General features: G+C 41.5%; 1 protein-coding gene across 1 annotated transcript in view; it reads right to left on the reverse strand.

The window, feature by feature from the left end:
* kcnj13 (potassium inwardly rectifying channel subfamily J member 13) overlaps positions 1-6,701 on the reverse strand; it is a 16,930-nt gene extending 10,229 nt beyond the window's left edge. The window contains exons 1-2 of the mRNA XM_019861412.1: positions 6,548-6,701; positions 5,856-6,276 (exon numbers count right to left, since the gene is read on the reverse strand). The gene's annotated coding sequence lies outside the window, so the exon portion shown is untranslated. The remainder of the gene's footprint in view (positions 1-5,855; positions 6,277-6,547) is intronic.
* Between the last annotated feature and the right edge of the window lie 579 nt (positions 6,702-7,280).

A 7,280-nucleotide genomic window follows, 5' to 3' on the forward strand; every position in this document is an offset into this window, starting at 1 on the left:
CTGCTTGACGAGCCTATATTGTGTATGTATGTGACGTCACTGAAGGCCTAAGGTTGAAATGCACGGCCCGCCACTGCTAAGCATATATTAATACATTTTGGTAGAGAGGAATATAGGACTACTGTCATATAGGTTATGTTATCGGGCATCCTTCTAATTCCCTTGAACAACCAAGATTGAACTTTTGAACTCTTTGTAATTTCTATTATCTAGTCCAGTTAAAGTCCAGGGGAGGAAGCCCCATCATAGTAAAGAGGATACTAATGTGATGTGTGTAGTTCTTCATAGCCTCTTCATTTTGCTCTCAAAGTGCACGGAATTGATGGATTTTTAACAGAATGTAGAAAAAAATTCTCCCGGGGGGGCATGCCCCCGGACCCCCCTAAAGGGGCTGTGTTCCCCTTGGGGCTAAGCCCCCCTTGTTCTTGAAACCTAGTGACGCCCCTGGTGGTACCTCTACTTACAAACGTCTCTCCCAGAGGTGATTGCTCTAAGACTGCAAGAGAAGCTCAGCTTCCCTCCCCTAAAATGTCAAAAAGTAAGTGATCAAATATATGTGTGTACATACAATTGTGTGGACATGTCATTGACTAAATATGCGCTACAACATGCTCAACCTTTGTTCCGAATCAGCTTCTTATTACTGGTTATGACGGGACTCTCTTCTCATTCATTCCCACAGCTTCACTATGCTTTAAACTGTGTGGACGCTGAGCGTCGACCGCGCGGAAGCTGAGCGTCTAGAGAGTTCAGGTTTGGTTGTCCCAATGCATTCAAACGAGACAAGTCATTGGATAAATGCTGGTTTTGTCCCGCCCATTGGACTTTCAGCGTCTCTGGGAGTCTATGGACAGTGGGCGTGCAGAAACTCAGCTTTTCTTCATGATGATTGGATGATCTTGCTGAGGCTGAATCCTTTTTGATTGACAGCGAAATGAGCCAATGATCTTATGGTGAAGGCATTGTTTTCATTTTTTGGAAAAGGAACTGAGAGTAGAATTCATGTATAAATAAACGGACACATTTTATGATGTAGGCTGAAATTGAGCTTCCCCTCCTTGACAGACCAGCATCCGCCATTGGTCTCTTCATACGAAAATATCAAGTTACGAAACGCCTCACCAGGAAAATATTGCCTCTAGTTACGAAAGAAATTACAAGATGCGAAAGGTGAAAATACAGTATCGGCTGCGACTTAAAAAAAATTAAAACGCGGTAACTGATCATTCCACACCCCAAAAACATTAAGTAGTGGCACAGCAGTCGGGGCTTTGTAGTCATCGCCCAAGTGCAGCTGTAGGATAGACTGGGTTGATTGTTTCCGACTTAAACCCGGTTCCTATAGCAGATCATGTTTATGTTTGCAGATTCAGGACCGCAGTCCTGTTTTTCTTTTAATTCATTAAAAAGAGAAGACAATTCATGTAATAAGACTGCCGACTTTTGGGGGGACTCTAGGGTGATGGCTGCACCCGGATACTAGCGTGGACTGAATGGGTGGCAACAATGGGAAAATGCCATCATGCAAAGAGGGTAACAGCTCACAGAAATGCATTTGGGGGGAAAAAAAACAACTATGAACTAATTCATTTGGGGAAAAACAATTTCAATTATGATCTATACGAACTGAGCGCATTATTTTAACATTTGTGAGGTGGACTTCTACCTACTTCGCAATAGGAAATGAACTTTCCCAACATTGGAGCTCAGCGTATGCTTTCGAGGACAAATGCAAATACCGCATTGGCCCGAATATAAGACGGCCCTGATTATAAGACGACCCCCTCTTTTTCAAAACTCAAGTTTGAAAAAAAGACTTTTTGAACACCAAATACATTTTTATACAGAAAATAATTACAGTCCATCTGAAACAAATGATTATAACAATATATTTGAGAGAAAAAGCATGTTATTTTGCCTCATTCAAATCTTAATATCTGAACCTCTAAATATGTAAACTAAAGTGCATCACATTCGTAAATGAATGGCTTCTGGTTTTTGAAATGTAAATTACTTATAACTTCTCCTCAGCTGCTGGTTAACCTGGCCGATCTTCGACCCACTTTTCTCCAGATTTTCGCTACATTTCTCAATTTTCTGTTATCTCTTCTATTATTTTCTTCTCTTTTCTTTTTTTACCGCTATTTTTATTTTTCTTCTTGGTGCTACCGCTATTTTTATTTTTATTCTTCGTGACAGGGGTTCACTTTGGCCTCGGGAGTCAAGGTCAGCATTCACTTCAATGATATCTGGTGCCATCTAGCGTCGTGAATGGGTATAACGTCTCGACCCCGAATATAAGACGACCCCCACTTTTTCAGTCTTATTTTAACGCAAAAAACACCGTCTTATATTCGGACCAATACGGTATTCACATTTTAGTCTGTTGAATAAATGTATCCACAACTAATCTGTTTAACAAACACACATTTACTCCTTCAAAGAATCATATGTTCATCTAGCTACTGTTCAATGTGTGGTATGAGGACATTAATAAAGAGGTGGGAAAAGCATCAGACTGATGCTGACTGTTAATGAGTCTGTCAAAGTGGTCACATGCGAATCATGTGCTGCATAAGGCTTCATTATACTGCGCCGGTCCGTCATAGCTGTCTGAATGAGTGACCTTAGCAACATTCAGAGCATCTCTAACACACTGTTAGCATTGTTTTTCATTTCTTTCCCAATATGTATTTTAACCTTTTCAGGGACAGCGGTCACTCAGTTTATCATGTTATCGGGCTACAGGGTGCATGAAAGGGCTAAAGGGGACATAAGTGGGGGTTTAATTGATTGCATCAAATATGTGTTCCTCAAGTGTCTACCCACCCATTAAGTGTGAAATTATGAAAATGAAACATTCAATTTGATGATTTGTCTATTTCTAAATACGCATTTGTAAACAAGTCTGGTATCACATCCCAGAAAGTCATGTTTAGGGACACAGTACACTAGTTTTTCAACATCTGTGTTTTGTTTCATGTTTTCTCTGGGTCCATTTTGTTGTGTCTTGTCTCGCTAAATAGGTTTTTGTGTCCGCTTGTTCTCATCAGCCCAGTACCATTGTTGTCTTCCAATCAGTATTGTCAGGCACTTGTATCTTGTCCAGCTGTTCCTTGTTGTCTCGTAAGTTTGTTTGTCTAGAGTTCCCTGGTTTCTTTCAGTCCAGGGGTCCGTTTGACAAAGACTGTTCAGCAAACTTTGTGTTCAACACTGAACTCTGAGTTGATCTGCTCTGAGATAGGAAGCGCTTGAGTTTCCGGTTACAGAGCAGCGGATATGAAACAGTTTAATCAACTGTCTTCACCTGGAGTTAAGGGTGTGCACCGCAACTATGAAAAGCCAGTATCAATGAATCCCCAATTTGATGAGTCACCATGGCAATGGGGAAGAGGAGGGCTGTGTTTTGTCACCCCACTACAACTGTAAATATTAAATTGCTCATGCAGTGAGTGTGAACACAATTTCAGGAAGAAGTGTAATGCCGCTGCGGATGCTAAATAGAGGGAGACCTTTGCTGCTCCGGTCATAACTTTCAACGTAGTTTTTTTGCAGTCACAATCATATAACAGGGAAAAACTGCTGCCTATCAATGAATTGAATTTTTGTGCAATTCCGCAGGGCACTTGGGAACAGCTGAAGATGAAAACATTGTTCAAACGGGTGAGACCTCGGCATAACACACTTTTCTGACCGCCCTGCATACTTAATTAATTGCTCAGCATCTCCCACATTGCACAAAACAATTACATTTGTGAAGAAACGCAGAGCAACACAAAATATCTTCTGGGATGTGGTAGCATGACTAAGATTGGTAAAGTTGCAAATGTAAGGGCAGATTAGGTTGTGTATGTTGACGATGGACATGAAACGGTACTGCTCAAAAAGATAATTGTCTGAAAATACAAAAATATCTAAGCGCGGTCTGATAACTGTCTCCTGATGAATGTACAATTCTCTGCACAGTCATGCTGCAACTTCACCCACGGGATCATTATCAAAAGGACATGCCATGTTTGTTGCCACCGACTGTGCCTAACAGAACTCTCATATACTGACTCTGATTTTTATTAAATGACAGACGGCAATACTAAACTATGCCAAAACTCGTCTGTTGATTGAAAGAATGAGAAAATGTAATGGAGCGTAAGGCCCTGAAAGGGGGCGGACACAATAAGAAACTTGAGGTTCATTGAGAAAAACCTGGCCCCGACGAGGTTAGCTTCATATAATCTGTTATGCGGTAACTGACCAAGTGCTTAAATTACCCTTTCCCTCTAAAATAGGCTTGAGTTACCCCTCTTTCTCTGATTTGAGTTGCCTTCCTTTACTCAAGAGTTTCCTCTCATTTTAGGGTTAACAGACTCACAGTTAACTTGTGTGAAACAGACCCTTCACTCCTTGCTTGCATGCTTCCCTGCACATGAGTCCTCCCCATTTTTGCCTCAAGCACCACAAAAACCCCCAATTTGTGACAAGTCCAATTCACCAAATAGCTAATTAAAAATAGGGTAGGAAAAATCAAGACATACACAATACAAGTACGCGAATCATTCAGTGGTATGCGATCATGAGAACTGGTGGGCCTGCTGTAAAGTGGTGGTGCAAGGAATGAAAGTGCTATTGTCAACCTTCTTTGTCCCTTACACGAAATTCGTCCTGGGCGCACAATGTGGCCTGGTTGCATTACATTGTGGGATCTGTCAAGCAGGGCATCCATAGCAATGAGCCTCTCACCAAGCCATGGATGTATTATTAAATGTGAACTGTAATAACCAACTCATGTGGACAGTGGAAGTTTGGGACTCACAATATAAAGTAATGTAACGGCATTTACTCCAGTGGATTGCTTGATCAGGTTACAGGTTAGCATTATTTGTGCATGAAAGGGTTAAATTAACAAGACTTCTCTTTTCAGTTGTCTTTCCTTCCATTTTAGACATTGCTTGTCCTCATTTGGGTTGCGGGTGGGTGAACCTATCCCAGCTGACTTTCAGCGAGAAGCAGCTCTGACCCTGGACTGGTCACAAGCTATTAATATCTGAAAACTGGCGTACTTGCTGAAAACCCACCGAAGCACAAGGAATGCCGGTCCCTCAAAACTCCACACTGACCTCTGCCCGTTTTGGGCCTGAGAACAAAATTTGAAGTCTATTATAAGATTATTCTGTACTATCAGACCTCTTTAAAATGAATTTAATCAGTGGCAACTGAAACAAAAATGACCTCTCAATCGTCGAGTCTATGGGGCTAATATGGCTCCAATTCAACGTGTGAATATGTTTTTAACCCACAGTCCACTCTAAATCAACACATAATATATGACATCTATGAACTATCTATGAAAATCAATGTCTTATTTGTCCAAATGTCTGATGAAACTGACAAATTAAAAAAAAACACGCTCTGCGTAACATACAGTATGTACTGTAAAAATGCCCCGAGGCTGGCGGAAAATGCACGACAACTCTATTAACCCCCCCCCCCCCCCCCCCATCATGGTAATGACACAAGACTGAGACGAGTCAGCCATTTCCCCTATCTCCAATCCGAGTCTATACAAACTGGTAGAAAAAATAGGACCCAATCACTAACTCACAAGGCTTCATGTCAAATTCAGTCTCCTAGACTGAACATGTATTCATTCACCGAGGCCCTTCTATGTATTTTAAATGTAGTGCATACACTGTCAAAAATGTACTAATGACGGACAACAACCTATACAGTATATACGTTGTATGAGTATACACTTGTCCTAAAATTTTAGGCCAGGTTATTTAGTTTCCTCAAATTGAGTAGACTGACCACTTCGCAACTCATTGTCCTGATCTGAGAGTCTTTTCTAACCTACTCACCTCAATCTGCAGTCAGGGTTCGAGAGGGGCCCGTTGACCTTTTCACCAATGAACTGGTCTAAGGTCTGCCAAAGGGGGAAAAAAAAAAGCAGACGAAACCTTTCGGAATGCTGTAGTAGTTCCTTTGGCAGGACAGGGTATGAATCCCAGAGAAGTCCTGAGACAAACACCGTTTGTGTCACCACTGAGAGTTTTTTTTTTTTTTTTTTGCTGCTGCAGCTGGAGTGAGCACGACGCTCTCTGCACTGTGGATCGGCAACTTCCAGCTCCGGGCCGAGAATGATTCAATTGGTCACGTTACTCTGCATGGAGCCTATTAGTGTTCCCGGAAGACAGACGACAGAAGGAGGGCGGGGTGGAAGAACAACACCTTGTCACAGTTCATTCAAAAAGCAGCTTGTTGCTGGTTCGTGTCCCGCTGCTACTGGAAAAAAAAGAAAACAAAAGTGTTGAGAATGTGTCTGCATGCAACATATTTCAATATTTGTACACATGCAACGCGATCCCATTGTGTTTAAGATCATTATATGTGTGGTTTGCCAAAACATATACCTAAAATTGTTGTAAGTAAATAAATAAATAAGAAGAAACAATGTTCAGACAATCTGCGCTCCTTCTGTGTTATGCTAAGTTAAAACAATGCAAATCCCAAGGGTCTGCTGAAAAGACTTTTGCATTCTGCTTGTGCGTACCTTCCGAGGACATCATGAGGACGTGCTGCAGTCCATGAAGTTTTGGTCTTGTAGGATTTCAAAAATATGTTGCTGTGGTTTTCACGGCAACCTCCTGAATTGATCGTGACACAGTTACTCCATCACTGCTTGACCGCAGAATGGCGTATTAACCACGGGGTTTCTTTTCTGGTGACAAAAGAATAGCAAAGGCACATGACAGGAGGTAAAATCTCTGCGATGCTTTTTGACCTTTGAGCAGTAGGACACACAAAATACGTTCATGATTATTTAGAATGTGGGATTATTACAAGTGAAGACTCCTTTTTTTTTTTTTGCCATAACAGTCCTGAGCCACTTCAAGATCTATGTGGTCCAACATAGACCACAGACACCTACTACCATGAGCACCACTTTCAGGACAGCACCGGCTGAGTGACAACTTGAGGCCCACTTTAAACAACACAGCAGAGTCTACAGCTGTGCAAGCAGCTCTGTGAGGCTGCAGTTAGCCACAGGGGTACGAAGGCAAACCAATAGCATCTTCATCAAATTGGTCTTCCTATGTATTTAGCAAATTAGCATTCTGCTATGATCATTCAAATATCAAATAAGTTTGTCTTTATTTTTGATTATTGATGATGATTATTTCTCTGACTGGACTCCCTCAAAAGAGCATCAAACAGCTGCAGCTCATTCAGACTGCTACAAGTCGGGTTCTGAACAGAACAAAGAGATCAGAACTTATTACTCC

This window comes from Hippocampus comes, unplaced genomic scaffold (genome assembly GCF_001891065.2).
Source record: "Hippocampus comes isolate QL1 unplaced genomic scaffold, H_comes_QL1_v1.1 scaffold122, whole genome shotgun sequence".
NCBI lineage: Eukaryota > Metazoa > Chordata > Actinopteri > Syngnathiformes > Syngnathidae > Hippocampus > Hippocampus comes.